Genomic DNA, 19,965 nt, shown 5'->3' with positions numbered 1-19,965 from the left:
TGATTCTAAATATATAAATTTTATTAAGTTTAGTATTACTCATCAAAGGCTACGAGACTGAGAAAATTTACCCGATTTTTTAAAGAGGGGGAAAAATCCCCTAAAAGGGAAAGAATTTTAATGAAAATCACACCGTCAGATTCAGCGTATCAGAAAACCCTATAATATAGGTTTCAAGCTCATATCTGCAAAAATCTGAAACTTTGTATTTTTTGCCAGAAGAAAAATATACGAATATAGAAGTTAGTTACGTAAGTTAATTTGTAAAAACATCCATTTAGCAAAAGAAAAGTAAAATTTTTATGCAAATAAAAGCTGAATTAACTAAAAAACGTTCAGAAACTAAATTAAAAAAAACAAGTTTTTTTAACTGAAAGTAAGGAGGGACATTAAAACTCAAAACGAACAGAAATTATTCTATATATGAAAGGGGATGTCCCCTCCTCAACGCCTCGCTCTTTACGCTAAAGTTTGACTTTATCTCACAATTTTATTTTTTAAAAACAATAAAAAAATTTAGCTTAAAGAGTGTGGAGTTGAGGAGAGGACAGCCTCTTTCATATACGGAATAATTTCTGTTCCTTTTAAGTTTTAATGTCGCTCCTGACTTTCAGTTAAAAAAACTTTTTTTTTTTTTATTTAATCATTCAAAGCCCAAGAACAACAATATTAAATGAATCTGTTTTCCATGGGGATTTAAGCATTTAGAATATACAAATTTAAAGTCAATTATAAAAATTGGCTGTCGTACAAAAATTGTATAAATTTAGAAAAAGAGAGGGGAGTCCTCACAAAATGGGTTTCGACTAGACGAAGTTTCAATTTTGTCAAGAAGCAAGGTCACCAATTGGGGTTTTGTCTGTGTGTGGATTTTTTGTTTCTTGCTTTTTTTTCTAGAGGTGATAGTATCAAATCAGCAGTCAAGGAGAGACTTCAACTGGAATTTCTTTCCTAAAATATTTCTTAGGCAATACTAGAAGACATTTTGCAATACAGTGCTACTTCTTACCATTTCATGTCGCAAAACAAAAATATTTGCCCAGATACAATGAAACTCTGTTTTCTGCATTTTTTTGGCTGCAAATTAACAACTTTGCTCCAATTCAGAACAAAATGTCTTCAGACAAAACACCATGATTTCAGGCATCAACACGCCTTATAGAACCTGTCAGTTTACAAGGGAACAAACACAGTTCTTGGTCTCTATCAAGGCCGTATCCAGGAGGGGGGAAGTTAGGGGGTTAGAAACCCCCACCCCCCGAAATGTTTATTTGACTCGTAAAAACGTAACAAAAATGGACATAAACAAATTTTGTATGGGTTTTTTAGTTTTTTGTGTACCCTCCCCCCCCCCCAAAAAAAAACTTAGGTAAAACCCCCTCCGAAAAAAAAAATCCTGGGTACGGCCTTGGTCTCTATTGCCCCTTTGTGGATTATTTTGAAGCCTATGATTAACTTATTATTAAGTAAATAAAAAAGGGACACAGATTAAGTAGAAGACTAGTTTCTCCATATTAAAGTAGAGAGGGACGTTGAAAACACTAAACGAACACAAATCACCAGTGAAATGTGTGGGTCACCAGCCAACCCCTCCCCCTCCTCCTACCATTCAATGTTCTATTTATTGAAGATCAGCTTCCGATGCACTGAAAGCTTATTAGAATGCAACAAAAGCAGACGGTTGGTAGCTGGAGGTTTTGATTTTTCAATTGGGTTTAAATATATTTAGCTTTAAAATTAGTTGATTAAAAAATTTAGTTTTAAATTTATTTGATAATGGTAAACTACTAAAGCAATTATATTGATATGGTAACATTCATTTTTCAGATATTTAAATGAAAAAGTTTTTTGACACGTTTTAGACTGCTCTTAAATCGAATGCGTAGAGTTAAAGCCTATACCTCTATAACCAACAATTACTCAGAACTCCTTGCATCACAAAGCTAGCAGAGGCCCACAAAGCACAAAAGATTGTCATTCTTTTGGCTATATCTATCACAGAAGAAGTGGTGCACTCAGAAAATAATTATGCGGCGGGAGGGGGGGGTTCTTACAGCGGGTCACTTGGACAACCAACGGAAAACTTATAAATTCCTTAGAAATAACGGCATTTTAAGGCATTACTTTAAGTTTATTTTAGCTCTTTGAATGCAAGTTCTGAGCAGGGGCAAATCCAGGACTTTTTTCAGGGGGGGGGGGGGTGCAAAATAGGTTGATCTGGAAAACTTGCGTTAGTAGCAAGTTTAATTGCTGCAAACTTGCGTTAATTAAGTAAATTACACTACTTTAGACTACGTTATGGGGGGGGGGTGCCCCTTCGCCCAACTGGATCCGCCACTGGTTCTGGGCATTGACTAAGGAATGAATGATAAAACCGAACAGATTTACTAAGATTTAAAAACAGAATATATTTATTTTCTTGAGGAGGGTGGGGGCTAAATTCCTTCTAGCCCCCTTCCCTCCCCCCGTGGGTGCACGCCTGCTCAGAAGTTGCCATTCTTCGAGGGAGAAGGCCTTAAGTCTTCATTGTTCACAGTTTGGCTATGAAAGGCTCAATCTCAGTAGATACAAATGAGTTTTAACAAAATACAGATATTGCTAGTAATTTAGAACATTTTGTTATTACACAACAATTTTTTAAAGCTACACTCTTACCTTGATGATTTTCACTGCTGAGTAAATCCAAAACGATTTGACCTCTCACGACAAACAATACAAAGCATACTGACCTTGTAGTAATTTGAAAATACAAGGTTCAAGTTGAAATAAAATCAAGATTATCCAGTATTTCGTAACTTTGGGAAATACATGGTTGAAATGAATTGTCAATTTTCAAACAGTTCGTTGTAACGAACTGTGAGTAAGGAGCGACCCGGCTCAATGGTAACCGAAAGTCTAAAAAACGGAATTTTTATACCAATAGATACATCAAAAGAATCATATTTTAATTTTGATTTCAAATATATAAGTTTTATCAAGTTTAATCTTACCCATCAAAAGTTAAGCGCCTGAGAAAATTTGGCTTATTTTTGAAAAAAGGGGAAAAGACCCCCCAAAAGGTATAGAACTTTAATGAAAATCACACCATCATATTCAGCGCATCAGAGAGCCCTACTGTAGAGGTTTCAAGCTCCTATCTACAAAAATGTGGAATTTTCCATTTTTTGCCAGAAGAAAGATCACGGATGCGTGTTTATTTGTTTTTTGGGTTTTTTTTCTTTTCCTCAGGGGTAATCGTATTAACCCAGTGGTCCTAGCATATCGTAGGAGGGCTCATTGGAACGGAAATTAAAAATTCTAGTGCTATTTTTAAGTGACCAAAAAACGGAGGGCAACTAGGCCCACTCCCACGCTCATTTTTTTCCCAAAGTCACCCAAATAAAATTTTGAGATAGCCATTTTGTTCAGCATAGTCCAAAATCTTATAAATATGTCTTTTAGGATGACTTAGTCCCCCACAGCTGCCGGGAGAAGGGCTGCAAGTTATGAACTTTGCCTATTTCTTATGTATTGTATTGGTTATTGGGAAGTATACAGACATTTTCAGGAAGGATTTTTTTCTGGTGGGGGTGCTGGAGGAGGGGGTTACTCGGGAGAATCTTTCCGTGGAGGATGTTTCTTTGGGGTAAGGGAAATTTTGATGAAGGGGGCGCCGGATTTCCAAGTATTATTTAAGAACTGATCCGAAAATAAATAAAAAAACAAGTTTTTTCAAATGAAAGTAAGGAGCAAAATTAGAACCTATAACGAACAGAAATTATTACGCATATGAGGGGGTTCGCCCCCTAGTCAATACCTCGCTCTTTACGCTCCAGTTTTTTTTTTAGTGCTTTCAAAAGAGCTATCTATTCTAATTAAACGGCCTTTGTGATTCAGAGGTTTGTGAATTAAACAAAATTTTATTTTTTAACGTAAAGAGCGTGGTATTGACTAAGGGGAGAACCCCCTCATATACGTAATAACATATACATAACAAAAAAACAATAAAAAAAACAAGCGATACGGCTCAATAGTAATCGAAACTTTTAAAAACGGAATTTTGATGTCAATAAATGTATCAAAAGAATGGGCTTATAATGCTGATTCTAAATATATAAATTTTATTAAGTTTAGTATTACTCATCAAAGGCTACGAGCCTGAGAAAATTTACCTGATTTTTAAAGAGGGGGGGGGAAATCCCCTACAAGTGAAAGAATTTTAATGAAAATCACACCGTCAGAATCAGCGTATCAGAAAACCCTATTACATAGGTTTCAAGCTCAAATCTGCAAAAATCTGCAACTTTGTATTTTTTGCCAGAAGAAAAATATACGAATATAGAAGTTCGTTACGTAAGTTAATTTGTAAATCACGTCAGAACCAAATTTAGAGACAGCCATTTAGCAAAAGAAAAGTAAAATTTTTATGCAAATTTTTTTAATGACGGTTAATTATTCAATGACGGTGAGCCAAAATAAAAGCTGCATTAACTAAAAAACGATCAGAAATTAAATAAAAAAAAACAAGTTTTTTAAACTGAAAGTAAGGAGCTATATTAAAACTTAAAACGAACAGAAATTATTCCGTATATGAAGGCTGTCCCCTCCTCAACGCCTCGCTCTTTACGATAAAGTTTGACTTTCTCACAACTCTATTTTGGTTAAACAATAAAAAACTTTAGCGTAAAGAGCAAGGCGTTGAGGAGGGGACAGCCCCTTTCATATATGGAATAATTTCTGTTCGTTTTAAGTTTTAATGTCGCTCCTTACTTTCAGTTTAAAAACTTGTTTTTTTTATTTATTTACACAGAGAAAGGAAACACAAATCAAAGATCATAAAGGAAAGAACAGATGGGAGAGATTGGGAGAGGAAATAGCTTAAAAGTTAGAAACGTTTTAAAAAAGTGCAAGAGATCAAATTTATTAAAAAGGAATTTGCATCCAGTTTCAAATAGTATGTGTACGTAAATTGAAGTCAGTTGAGACAGAAATAACCAAAAAAGAGGGGGAAAAAAATTAAAATAAGAAGACTTCGAGCTCTTAAAAAAAATATCAAAATTTCCTTGGAGTATTCTTTATGATGTTTCATGAAAATCTTGTGACAAAGGAACTCGGAGCTTCTGGATGATTTGAATCTAGGATCTTTTTTCTCATATGCAACTGAACTTATAGGGTTTTTTTTCACCTGTTTTCTCCACATTTCAAAAACAATTTGTCTATGATATGAGAATTTAAACTGTTTGCCGTCTAGCACATCTTACAATTGCAGAACAATTCCATTGAGACGATAAATTAGTAAAGCAAAGAGGAGATAGGGATTTTAGATATGTACAAAAACAAGGCGCAATCATAAGTCATGTCTAAACTGCGATGGTGCGTAGTCAAAAGACACTAAGTGGTTATTTTCTTAATAATGCTTGGCTTCAGCCAAAATTGGTATTTAATGATTTCTTAAATTTTTGAAAACAAATTTGGGGTTAATATTTCAATATGCAAGTCTAAGTATCACAAGTCTAAAATGAAAAACTAACAAGCAATACCAAAACTAGTGTTTAAAGATCTCTGACCTTGCTGATCTGAGGTCAATATTGCCATAAATAAGTTCAACAAAAAAATACATTAAGGAAATATTTCACAAAATTTTTTATTTTCATCATATTCATGCTTAAGAATGTAAAGGACTGTTGATTATAAATCTCATTCTAGTATTACAATAAAGAGGTCCTCAACCATTGTATTAGTCACGATTACTGCGACCAATGTAATTTGAATTAGAAACTACAGATATAAATCTAGAAACAAGTTTTTTCATGAGCAAATTTAATCTCCAGGCGAGTAGAAATTAGCCTATACAGGACACCAAACATAGAATAACACAAACTACAGTGTTTTAGTGAAGAACCTACAGCACACAGAAATTACAATGAATGAAGGGTACTCCTATGTTAAACGCACTCTTTTATACAGTGCTAGTTTGGTTAATGCTAATGAAATAAAATAAAATAGGATGAATATATGCCTATAACAGTTTAGAAACAAATTTGGACTATATATTTGCACTTTAGGGGGGGGGGGTAAAGCATAGCAAATATTATTACGTAAATTAACCAAACCTAGGTACATCCCCCCCCCCCTAAACCCCAAAAATCAACAGTTTAAATATCGTATATGCAATGAAACCAAGCTATACATTGTATTACCATATAGCGGTGTCTTAAATTAACCCGTCAAAAATAGATTTTTGGTGACTATAGTTTTCATTGCAGTATATAAAAGAGTGCGTTTAACATAGGAGTACCGAATGAAGAAACGAAACCTGAAACGAAAAAGAATTACCATAAATAAATATGATATTGCCGCTTCTGACACTCAATGAAAGGCTGAAGCGTTATCTGTACTTTACAGAAAACAAAATATATGCTGCACACAGTTTCCATTTTTTCATTAGAAGATTTAAAGATCCAATATAGCTCAAAATTCCTGGCAATATATTTGTAAAAAGCAATATAGTTTTATTAGTCCTAGTTGCTATTAGTTTTCATAAATGGTTCGTTCCTGTCGAATCCATTCGTTACCAATATAAAGGAAATGAGTTAGGTATTTTAAGCTTTGAGGCCTATTTATTTGGTTTCCAGAAAAGATCAAATGATAACTAGCCTTTTTTAGGTGGCAGGGGGGAGGTTTTAAGAGTTTTTAGCACCATACATATTTGCAGAAAAACAATTCTATACGAAACATTTGCGGCGATTAGTTTAATCTACCGTTTCGAAACGATCTTTCTCTATGACTCTTTTTCGCTTCTTATTCCATCCCTTGAAAAGTAGAAGCCTGTTAAATACAGCGCTTCATTTCAGCAATGCCTTTAGTTTTCAGAAAAACACAAATAACACTCCAGCCTTTCGGGAATTTAGGTGGAACCACTAACAGTTATTTTTCAATTTGTTTTAGAATTGGCTTCGTTGTTCATTGAAACTTAATTTTTTCATTCATCTTAATTAATTCCCTTTATAGGGCTGAATTCTTGCGAATGATAATTTCCTCTCATTCTGAGTTTTAATTTAGCTCTTTACTTTTCATATAAAAACTTTCCTTTTAAACTTATTTAATTGGAAGCAATCTTCGATGAGGGTGGCGATCTTAATTATTCCACGATCCCTTTGAATTAGCCTACACATCTAATATCAGGTCCGACAGTTTAGTTTGTGAACGCACCATTATTTTCACCATCATTTTGTACCATTAATATCCATAAAATGGTATCGGGGCCACTATTTTCAGATACTTCACCCATACACATAAATTCTCGAATCACCATTCTCCTGAAATTTTTATTTTTTCACGTAAATAAAAATACTTCCTGTTTACTTTGTCTGCCAATTCCTTTCATTCTTCAATGCTGCCTTCCTTTCAAATAGAATCAAAGTATGGCTTTATATAAATTTACTAATTTTGGCTATAGGTTCAGCCATTGGTAAATCTAAATATCCTGGGTAAACAAGCATAGGCATACTTAGGAAGAAAATAGGAAATATAGATGGGAGTGCTGGCTGGAATAGGTGGAAATGCTCAGTTTTTTATTGTTTTAAAAAATAAAGTTGTGAGACAGAGTCAAACTTTAGCGTAAAGAGCGAGGCGTTGAGGAGAGGACAGCCCTTTCATATACAGAATAATTTCTGTTCATTTTAAGTTTTAATGTCGCTCCTTACTTTCAGTTAAAAAAACTAATTTTTTTAAAATTTATTTCTGAATGTTTTTGAATTAATGCAGTTTTGATTTTGGCTCACCGTAAAGGAATAATTAAAACGAAATTCGTATATTAATTTTCCCCTTTTTTAGGCTAAACGAAAGCCTAATTGGCGTTCTCGAAATTTTGTTCTGACGTAACTTACGAATTAACTTACGTAACGAATTTCTATATTCGTATGTTTTTATTACATATATTAGGGAGTTCGGTCCCTTGTCAATACCTCGCTCTTTACGCTAAAGTTTGAATTTTGTTCGAATCACAAACCCCTGAATGGCAAATGCCGTTTAATTAGAATAGATAGCTCTTTTGAAAGTACTAAGAAAAACTTTAGCGTAAAGAGCGAGGTATTGACTAGGGGATTAAACCCCTCATATACGAGTATGTAAGAGTGTAACTTCTCATGTAACTTCTACAATGGGGTTCTCTGATTGTTTTGTGGTTTGGGAGGGAGAAAGATACCTCAAAAGGTGTATTTTAATGCCAAAATGTCCAAACTATCGTTGAACCATCGGATAAATACAGAATTAGTTCCAAGGGAGAGACGAAGGGAGGGTGGAGATAGAAATTGATGCATGATCTCCAGGGTCATTACCAGGATTTTTGCCTGGAAGGGGTTCAGGGGGGAGGGGTACAAAAGAAACTTTAAAAAACACATCAAAAATGTGAAATTGATATCTACTTATGATTTCTGGGAGTCTTTCTGGCCTAGGCTGTTAGTATGAAAATAAAGAGTAACATTAAACCGCAAAATAAGCAGAATTTGTTCCGTATAGGAGGGGGACTGCCCCTTCCTCATCCATACCTTCACCGCATGGTCTAAGAAACTTCGGAGGGTGCACATTAGATCAGAAATTGAGAGTTCAAGTCCATTTGGACAGTGCGAAGTTAGAAAACTATTCTTACTTCATAAAATGCAGGATAATTTTACCTAACATTAGACATGCAGACCCGCTATACTTTACCCCTCCCCCTCTAATGTGCAAATATACAGCCCAAATTCGTTTCTAAAGTATTACATTTTTATCATACTTAGGTATATTTCATTAGAATTGAGCGTCAGAGAAACAGGTTCTACTTAGAGGAAGAATATTAGGTCGGGGCTATATCATACAAGTACCATTAAATGTTTAATAAAAATATACGGTACTCATTTAGTAGCCGGTAAACACGCGAGAAGAACCGCATCTGGAATCTAAAAAATTCCAATGAAAAACAGGTTTCCGCTGCCTAGTGAGGTATTGCTCACTCCGTGAAAAAAATTTAAACTTTAGTTTTTTGGGGTTGAAGGGGCAAAAAAGGTACCTAGGTTTGGTTAGGTTGCGTATTTAATATATGCTGTTCTTTACCTCCCCCCCTAATGTCCAAATATATAGCCCACATTTGTTTCTAAACTATAATATTTTTATCATACTTTGTTTTATTTCATTAACATTAACCAAACTTCATTCCTCGCGTGTTTACTGGCTACTAAATAAGTAAGAAATGTACCTACAACGTAGATTTCAACTGAGCCTAAGCTATTTTTTTTCAAATACTGACAGGTGTAAACCGGTTATTGTCTGATCTGTAGATCTAAATTCTCGAGTGTGTACCTCAGGATACACAATTACCTATTTTTACTTTGGTGGTCGTTAAGACAGATTTGTTGAGTCGTACTTTTATATAAAAAGCAGATAATTCATGATTCTAACATCAAATAACGGTTGATTAAAGTGATCCATATGCAATCAAATAATCTACGCCCTCTTCTCGTGCAAAGCTGTGCTGAACGGTACAAGACAAATCTATAAAAGTGGCGTATTTGGTTTGTAGTAATTGTGTAGTTTTATTACGGCAAATATGGCTAAGTATGGCTCCACAGCTTTGAAAAATTATTGCAATATTTTCTTGAACGATAATCTTCCTGTCGCCGCTCTCAGTAATTAAATAACAAAAAAAAAACAAGTTTTTTCAACTGAAAGTAAGGCACCCCCTTCATAAAAATTTCCCTTCCCCCATGAAAATATCCTCCACGGAAAGACCCTCCCATGTAACCCTCTCCTCCGACCCCCCTCCCCCCACACATCAGAAAAAGTCCCTCCTGAAAACGTCTGTATACTCCCCGATAACCAATACTATATGTAAACAATGGGCAAAGTTCATAACTAGCAGCCCTTCCCCTGGGAACTGTTGGGGATTAAGTCATCCTCAAAGACATATTAATTATATTCTCGACTATGCTGAACAAAATGGCTACCTCAAAATTTTGATCGGGTTACTTTGGGGAAAAGATGAGCGTGGGAGGGGGCCTAGCTGCCCTCCAATTTTTTCCCCAGAGGGCACTAGAACTTTTAATTTCTGTTCGAATAAGCCCTCTCGCGATATTCTAGGACCACTGGATTGATACGATCATCCCTGGAGGAGAAAAAAGCAACAAACAAATAAATAAACACGCATCCGTGATCTTTCTTCTGGCAAAAAATACAAAATTCCACATTTTTGCAGATAGAAGCGTGAAACTTCTACTGTAAGGTTCAGTGATTCGCTCGATCTGATGGTTTGATTTTCATTAAGATTTTATTATCGTTAGGGGATGTTTCCCCCTTTTTTGGAAAATAAGGCAAGTTTTTTCCGGCTCGTAACTTTTGAAGAGTAAAACTAAACTTGATGACACTTATATATTTCAAATCAGAATAAAAATCAAATTCTTTTGGTGTATCTACTGGTATCAAAATTACGTTTTTAGAGTTTCGGTTACTATTGAGCCGGGTCGCTCCTTATTTACAGTTCGTTACCACGAACTGTTTGAAACACAAACTTGAAGAATCCACCGTCTTCGAGAGTCATTTTAATAGTGAATACCGTCAGGGACGGATCTAGAGCAAAATCTTGTGAGGTATACTTTAATGCTTAATACTTTAATTGAAAGTGCCGTACTTTATCTGGAGAATCGGTTTGTTTTTGCAGAAAAAACATTTTGAAAACTTTTCGCTTGCCTCGACCTTTTCCCCATAATATTCGCAAAACAGTGTTTTTTACAGGAGGCTCAAAGGAACTTAATGAAAAACGATTAATATGGAAGTCGAATATAGCTGTAGTAATTCAAATGGTGGCTCAATATTAATTAGTTATACGATAGGGAAAGAAGGGAAAACCTTTTTTTTTTTACTAGAATAAAAAAGTTTTGTCTGAACAAATAATCTTTTGGGGGTATTGAAGAGGCTAAAAAAAATTCGTTATACCCATAGTTTGATTATCTCGGTGATTCAGAAATGAAAAGGAATATAAAATATTTTAGAAAAAGAGGCTTCTAGGGCAGCTTAGAAACCAAATGAGGTACAGGAAAAATAGTTTGAAGTTATCTACAGAGTCAGCTGTTGTTTATTTTTTTTTTAATATAGCCTATGCACTAGGAAATCTTATTTTAGAAAATATGTCACATATCACCTTTTAATTGCTGCTGCTGAATGGAGTTAACGACTTTTTTGAATGCGATCGATATCAATTTAGGATTCAAATTATATATTTATGGATCTTTTGACTTCTAAAAAGGAGGTTCAGAATCAAAAACATATTCTGTGCTACCTTTTCGTTCGTTATTATCGTTACTCTCCTAAAAGATTGGATAGGTTGGCTGGATAAAATAAAGTAAATTACAGGATGAAAAAATAGGTAAACAAATAAAGATTTTTTTTTGTATAGGCTGCTGTCATAACGAGTCCCTTGGGGCACATTTTTTTATATTTTTTTTAACAGTTTCCACTGAGCAGTCATCAGAGCATTAATAAAGCTACTATTCAAAAGTTTAGTTTCAGAAATATTGGGGATATACTTGTGCCATCCTAAAAAACGTTTTTACATCCTCTGTATGTGGTCGCAGTAAATTTTTAAGTTCTAATTAATTTTTGATTTTAAAAAGATTAACTAATCAATATTTCCTTGAAAATGATGGAAGATTATTTTCTTGTTAGTATGGCTAAAATTCCAAATAGAAGCCCCTCTGTTAAAACCGTACAAAAGTAAGACTTCGTTTCTGAGGCAAATTCTCATATAAAGACGACTCAAGTATAGCCAATGGATTAAATTTTGTAAGTTAATTATAACCGATTGTATATAATGACATTAAGTGAAGAAACATATATAATCTCTGCTTCTTGTCAAAGTTGCACTTATACTGTTTTTGTTTTTTTTAAGTATTTGTGGTGACTGTTGCTCAAAGCATGGTCAGAGGGTTCAAACACTATTATTCATTGAAATTTGAAAGGGAGGTTCAAAGGAAATTCTCATAAGAAAAACACTGGCTGCTCAAAATATTTGCTGCTTGAAGGGACACAGACCCCCTTAAAAGTCCATGACAACAGATCTGAATGTATCTAGTTCATTAGTAAAGCCTTTAAATTGATTTGGAAGGGACTTGGTTACTTTTTTTTTTAATAGATCTTAATCCATAACTGTCCATTTACTTAAAAATAAAAAATCCTGCGATCAGCTACAGACAGCGCCCCATAGGAATCGTTATGGCTGCAGCTCATACGAAAAAAAAAAATATTTTTAACTATTTCTCTGATAGGTTTTTTTTTACTATAATCATAACTCGCAGCCCTTCCCCTGGGAACTGGGGGGGATTAAGTCATCCTCAAAGTCATATTTATTAGATTCTCGACTATGCTGAACAAAATGGCTATCCCAAGATTTTGATCGGGTGACTTTGGGGAAAAGATGAGCATCGGAGGGGGCCTAGTTGCCCCACTTAAAAAAACAGTTTTCACCTGCAGGTAAGCTATTTTTTGTAATATGCTGTATAATTTAGCGATAACAGCCTATTCTAGAAATTCTAGCTATTACTGCAGTTTTTCAGAAGAATTGAGTAGGTGGTAAAAATTGGAGAGTCGCCAATGACAACTATTATGGGTGAATCACAAAAATAAGTCGGGACTTAGGCCACATAGGACCAATTACTTCCGTTTTTTTTTTTAAGTAAAACTATAAAAAAAAGGCCAAACGTCGGCATTTGAGCACCAAAATAAGCACCAATTCCGCACCACTTTGGCACCAAAATGTTAAAAAAAATTGCTTGATAACATATCAAAACTGGCCAAAATTGGCCACACAGAAATACCCTTTTTTCAGGGAAAAGAGGGGAAAAAAGGGTAAATCTCGGGTTTATATTTCTGCAATATTTTCTGGATTGAAAGATGTTTTCCTATTAATTCACGTCCTGGAGATCGGAAATGATATCAGAATTGGAAAATGTTATCACTTTGTACCCCATTTTTGCACAAGCAAGGTCAGAGAGGGGTAGATAGATAAGATTTATTCATAATCAATTAATCATACAAGAAAATACATTGTGCTAATCCCCCAAAGGCTCCTAGGCCTGTAATAGAGGGGGAATACATACCGTTTAAATCAAACACTAAATCAATAGAAAAACATTAAAATAGGCCTACATTGAATAATCCAATCAATACATACAATCCAATCACAACACTCCTAATCCCCCTCGAAAGGCTCCATGGCAAGGGATACAAGGGGGAATGATAAAAAAAAAATACAATATATCCAAACAACCATAAAAAATAAATCAATCGCTAAACAACATATAAAATTAAAAAGAGACCATACCTGAGGCCTGGGAGCCAGAGCGCAGAGAAGACCACCATAAAACAAAACTAAACATTCAGGGGACATCAACTCAAAAAAAAAAAAAAAAAAAAAAAAAAAAAAAAAAAAAACTATTCTATTTTATTCTTAACTAAATGGTCCTTAAGAATCCTCTTGAAAGTGCCAAACGAGTGGCATATCTGTACTGAAGAAGGCAGGGAGTTCCAAACCTAATGACAAGCGATGAGGGGATTGAAATCTGACCGCACAGTGGGAGTAGGAGGAATGCAGATATTATGTGACGAACGAAGGTTATATGGAGCTGAATCAGAAATACACTGAGGAGTTTTTTGAAGAGATTTTGGAAGATTGCCATTAAACTGATGAAAAACAAAAGAAGCACAAGAAATAATGTAGATAGACCGTAGATTTAGACGCGGTCTTGTTGAATAACGGTTGTTATCCATAACCATACGCCGTGTTTTGTTATAAATTACAGAAAACGACCGCAGTGTAGACGGAAAAGTAGACATCCATACTATGGGACAATAAGAGACATATGACTGGACAAGGCAGAAAAAAATGAGCTTCAGAATAGATCCAGGAAAGGTGTGTTTGAGTTTTCAAATGACACCCAAACTCCGTGAGACCTCAACTCTAATCATGGCTATATTGTATCTAAACGAAAGTTTCTCATCAAGCAGGATACCAAGATACCGGACCAACCGATTCTTTGGTCTACACAAGGAGCCTTGTAACACCTGAAGCTGTGTCAGTTGAGGGAAAGCTACACCAATTCGAGAAAAAACAAGAAAATGTGACTTGGTAACCTTCAAGGCCAAGTAATTTGCCTCAAACCATGAAACTACTCTCTCTAATATTGCCACCAGATTAGATCTGATATCACAGTCCGTCTTCCCTAGAGTCCCAAAAATACTTTAGTCAGCAAAAACAACGAAGTAATCTTCATTAGAAGTAGCATTTGGACACGAAGAAACATCCGGATGATCCAGATTGCATCATACTAGAGGACTGATGTTTTTGACTACTGAAATCAGATCATTGAAGTAAATCGGAAATAAAACGGAGCCAAGAACATATCCCTGGGGGACGCCTTATTCTACTTCAGAAGGGCTCTGGAAAAGTGGATCAATTGAAATAAGTCTACCAGAAAGATATGATTCAAACCAAGAGAAAGCATTTGATCTTATACCAATATGCGATAATTTCTTAAGAAATGGGATGAAGTCAAATTAAGATTCTGATTTTTTTTGTAACCCCTATTGACCTCGCTTAGGGTGGAAATGGGGTTTTAAGTGATGGAATGTTCCAATTCTGATGTCATTTTTGGTCTCCGCGGGATTAAATTAATAGCAAACGACCTTTTAATCCAGAAAATAGCATAAATTTAACTTCGAGAATTCCCCCATCCTATTTCCATTATTATTTCGAAGAAGGGGTATTCAAGTATGGACAATTTTAGCCGATTTTGGATATTTTATTAAGCGAATTTTTCTGAACATTTTGGTGCCAAAAACATTTCTGTTGCTCAAATGCTGTTTCGAAACCGTGTTTTTACTGGATTATAAGCATCTTATTGTTATATCCTCGCGGTCTTTTCACATAGTTGTAAGAACAAATTTTTAGGTTACATAAAATCTAAATGATGGTCATTAAAAATATGATTTCAAAATGAATCATATAAACAACTACAGGAAAAGAGTTGCAACTTCTAACAATCTGGTTGGTTGGTTGGAAAAAACCTAAAGTAAGTCCTTACGCAGAAAAACCAAGATGAATCCGCTTTTACTTATTTACTTGCTTACTTGTACATGCTCCATAACCAGACTTGGTCACCTCACCCGGCATCTAAAAGGGTGAACACACAACTCAACCACCATAGCTCGAGCAGTAAATAACTTAACCACCCTCAACTCATCTACCACATAACCCAACTATCTTAAGTTCAACTACCAAACTACCAAACCACTCAACCACAATCAACTCGACCACCAAATAACTCAACCATCCTGAAATCAACTACCTTATATTCAACCACAAAACAAGTCAACCACCATCAACTCAACCACCATAACTCAACCACAAAATAACTCAACCACCCTCAACTCATCTACCACATAACTCAATTACCTTAAATTCAACCACCAAACCACTCAACCACCAACAAATTGACCACCAAATAACTCAACCACCCTGAACTCAATTACCTTAAATTCAACCACCAAATAACCCAATCACTTTCAAATCAACCACCACATAACTCAGATTGGTTTCAAGTCAGAGCTGTTGGTCAATCATCAAAGCCTGGTGGGCATTCACATTCTGGTGACCCGATTTGCGTGAGGACTTCTCAAATAATGCTCACTCAGTGAAACATAAAATGTTGGTTTATAAAGTGCAACAGTAAACAAGCAGCAGCCCCTTCCTCTATGTCAACTAAAAACCTCTTAGGGGAACAGCTTCTGATTGAAAATGAGGACGTACTTGTTAGAATGGCTGCAAAGAGTGCCTTGGAAGAGTTCATTCGTCGAGAAAGACGAAAAAAGGATTATAATTTTCTAGAACCTCGGCCGATGATTTTTGAAGTTCCTGATTTGTATCAAGATCTTGTCTAGACCAAATAATTGTCAAGATAATGTCCGGATCTTGTATGGATTCTGGACCAAAAATCCCTAAAAGAATTTTGGCTTTGGGCCATAGAGATATGTTGCAGTATCTTGAGAGATCAGAACTATTTTTAGGTGATGGAACATTTAAGGTTTTACCCCGGCTTTTTTCCCAGCTATATACAAAACATGCAAAGGTATATTCATATCCATCGTGTACTTATTTTCTTTAGCCTGATAAGGCAGAAAAACATATTGAGGTATGCTACAAGCTATTAAAGACTTGGTGCCAAGAGCCAATCCCACTAGAATTCTGACAGAATTTGAAAAAAGCTGCTATAAACGCTTTTCGAGTTGTTTTTCCTAATTCTGCGTTATCAGGATGGTTCTTTTACTTTTCATAGCCTATCATAAGAAAAATTCAATCCAAGAGTTCGAAAATGACCCCGATTTTAATATCCTTGTCCAAAGTATCTCATCCTTAGCTTTTGCTCCATTACAAGAAACTGTAAGAGTGTTTGATGAACTCTGTGGTCATTTCCTCTAAGGTAATCATTATGATTATCTTTTGAGTTACTCCAATGATGCCTACGGGCATGGCATTGAATTGTCAAACCAAGGGTTGCATTGCCAAGATTTTTACTGGTCTTCTGGAACCACACTGAAAATGCATTGAATTGCGTGGCCAAAACTACGAACGCCACGGAGGATTTCCACAAAACCCTTAATAGTATGTTCACGCTCACCCAAGTCTTTGGAAACCCTTTGAGGGATCAAAGCATGATGTTGTTGTTCAACGTCTCGTGGCCTCACAAGCTGCAGGATCAGAAATGTTCAAAATATAAAATTCTTGCACAGCGACTTTCAAGATACGTTCAAACATACCCTCAAAAAGAAAACAAAAAGATATATCTGAAAGCAATTGCTCACATGCGACAGTAAAATGATGTTTTGAATGTAGAAATACCCACAAAGACATGTTTTTCAATTAACTCTTTGCAGATTTCCCCCTCCCCCCAGAAGAATAATTTTGACTTTAGGAATATATCACCCTTTTTTTCCAGTGTTGTTGTGTCCCCCAGTGCTTGTGGTCACATCGAAGCGTAAAAGAATTTAGAAGATAAAAACACTTACAGTTTTTATGGATTTTATGAAAATATAGCAGAAAAATAAATACAAATCACCAAACGCATTATGCTCCCTAGAGTTGACTTTTTCTCCCTTTGAATCGCGTTTTGCTCATCAGAAAAATGGCTCGAATTGCAATGTCTCGGATTTTGCTCCTTTTTAAAACAATATAGTAAAAATCTCTTACGAGACAAAAAATCGAAATAGATCTGAGATATGTGGTGGTTGAGTTGATGGTGGTTGAGCTATGTGGTGGTTGAACTATGCAGTGGTTGAGTTGATGGTGGTTGAGTTGTGTGGTGGTTTAAGTTAAGGTAGTTGAGTTAAGTGGTAGTTAAGCTCAGGGTGGTTGAGTTGTTTGTTGGTCGAGTTGATGGTGGTTGAGCTGTTTTGTGGTTGAATTTGACGTAGTTGAACTATGAGGTAGTTGAGTTCAGGGTGGCTGATTTTTTTGGTGGTCAAGTTATGGTGGTTGAGTTGATGGTAGTTGAGTTATGTGGGAAATATTTTGAAAACTCCGTATGGTTGACTCCCATTTAGTGTGATCGTGTGCCAGCTCTTAAGTAAACCGGAGCCAGCAGATCATCCACTTCCTGCCAAACTTTTGAAATCCACCATATTTCGGTTTTGACAGTTGCTCATCAGTTCTTCAATTGACCGCCAGGAAGTCTGCGCCATCTGGCAAAAAAGCAGCTAAAAGCACTTACTTGAAATTGCAGTCATTCTCTTGCTTGAAGTTGTAGTCTTCTCCGAACGTGGCCAACGCAGTCTTCTCTGTTTGACAATGTTACAGCAGCGGTGACGTATATTAGCATTTGAGATTTTGTCGGAGCATCGAATCCTTAGGAGTTTTCGTACACAGCAGTGGTCAAAGACTTCCATGTAAAGGAGATGAAGCGCCTTCACTGAACAAGTCTCAAGCGTAAAGAAGATAACAGATCAAACAACCGATCTAGCAATCCTCTTTGACCCGGTGATGTAGGCGGCCACATCATCTTGACCAACTATAGTCAGTAAAATGTTCGCACTATAGTAGTGGTAGCTAAAACAATCTAAAAGTGCACCAAGTAGTTTTGTCAAGAGGGTTTCTCCCAAACATACAAACTCAAGCATAAGAATCTAAGATAAGAATAAAATGTATGCACTCTCAAAAACCTTTGCACACTTTGTGCAATGTTTCATATAAAATGTATTACATCTATACTATTTTGTTTATGTTGGTGGACAAAATACAAAAGATTCCATCACCTTCTGTACATGCTTAGAAAATTTGAATTTGATTGTACGCTAACGCCTACCAGCGAAAATGTTAGTAGAACCCTATCAGGAGCCTCCTGGACTCACCCCTGCTGCCACCAATAACTTTTTTTACATAATTCATGGATGATTATGTGTGTCGGTCGAGTTATTTGATGTTTTTTATGGATTTTTGTCAGTGAGAATTTGAAAAACAGGAATTTTGTCACATTTTTGTATGTTTTTATGGACTTTGTCAGTGAGAATTTGAAAAAACTGGATGTTTTATAGTTTTTGTCAGTGAGAATTTGAAAAACAGGAATTTTGTCACATTTATGGATGGTTTTATGGTTTTGTCAGTGAGAATGAAAAAACAGGAACTTTCTCACTTTCATGGATGTCAACAGCAATTTATGTATGTTTCATAGTTTTTGTCAGTGAGAATGGAAAAACAGTATTTTTCTCACTTTGCTGTCAGTCATTAATCAAATTGTTTCCGGGCAAAGTTTAGTAATGTCTGACAGGTACTGCTCCAAGAATAGATCCAAGTCATTAATGTCTTTGCCTCGGGAACAGTTCTACTGGTCGAACTCCAAAGGATATTAATAACCAAAGGCCATGGAAACAATTAGGCAAGAAACATCTTAGAGATGAATTGTTTTAGCGCGCGAGAAGGTTTCCTATTAATTTGAAATGCGTTAGCACAGAGATGCCAATAACAAAGGAACACGCTGAATTTGCGTTTAGGGATTATTTGGGCGAAACCGTTTTAGACAGGTTATGGAACTATTTCGGCGAAACAGATAGAGACATTTTAAAAGTAGATTTTTGAAGAGATTTTAGAAGAGAATTTAAAGGTGAAACTCTGTGGTCGTTATAATACACAAGTTTCATTTGAACTGTGTTGTGAGGTCCTCTAACCCAACCCCAAAGGGTTCCAATCCTCCTACCCCAACCCCGAAGGAAGCCCACGGTCCTCAAAGGCCCCCCAAGCTCCCAAAGGCCCTCCACCGGTCCCCAAATGTCCCCCAGGCCCCCAACTGCCCCCCGGACACTCAAAGGTCCCCCAAGCTCCCAAAGGGCCACCGGCACCCCCAAAGGCCCACCCCAGACCCTCAACGGCCATCCCCGGGCCCCCCAAAGGCCCATCGCGTTCCCAAAAGACCAACAGGGTTCCAAAGGCCCTCCACCGGTCCCCAAATGTCCCCCAGGCTCCCAACTGGCCCCCCCGACCCCCCAAGGCCCGCCCCCCGCCCCCCAACGGCCCCCGGGCGCCCCAACGACCAATCCGTCCGCCACGGGCCCCCCCACCCCCCAACGCCCCCCAGACCCCCAAATGCCATCCCCGGACCCCCAAAGCCCATCCCCCGGTCCCCAAAGGCCCCCCGAGCTCCCAAAGGACCACCGACCCTCAAGGGACCCACACACCCGCAAAGGCTCGCCCCGAGCACCCGGCTGTCGGTGATGGGTGTTGTCTGAAACCTCTGATGTGGGAGGTGTAGGTTGCTACGTCAGGCTGTTCTGAGCTCAGGTTTCCTAGTATTTCCTAGGTGAATGTTGTCTGAAACCAATAGTTTGGGATGAGTAGTTTGCTATTTCAGGCTTTTATGAGCTAGGTTTCTTAGCCTTTCGTTGGTGTGTGTTGAGTGAAACTTATGATTTGGG

General features: G+C 36.6%; 1 protein-coding gene across 1 annotated transcript in view; it reads right to left on the bottom strand.

The window, feature by feature from the left end:
• Window positions 1-17,901, bottom strand: part of LOC148944413 (uncharacterized) — a 207,711-nt gene extending 189,810 nt beyond the window's left edge. The window contains exon 1 of the mRNA XM_089100464.1: window positions 17,772-17,901. The gene's annotated coding sequence lies outside the window, so the exon portion shown is untranslated. The remainder of the gene's footprint in view (window positions 1-17,771) is intronic.
• Between the last annotated feature and the right edge of the window lie 2,064 nt (window positions 17,902-19,965).

This window comes from Artemia sp. Qi Xiang Cuo, chromosome 14 (assembly GCF_049724085.1).
Source record: "Artemia sp. Qi Xiang Cuo chromosome 14, ASM4972408v1, whole genome shotgun sequence".
Classification (NCBI taxonomy): domain Eukaryota; kingdom Metazoa; phylum Arthropoda; class Branchiopoda; order Anostraca; family Artemiidae; genus Artemia; species Artemia sp. Qi Xiang Cuo.
Note: the sequence above shows the minus strand (reverse complement) of the source record. Positions and strands in the feature narration are given on the sequence as shown.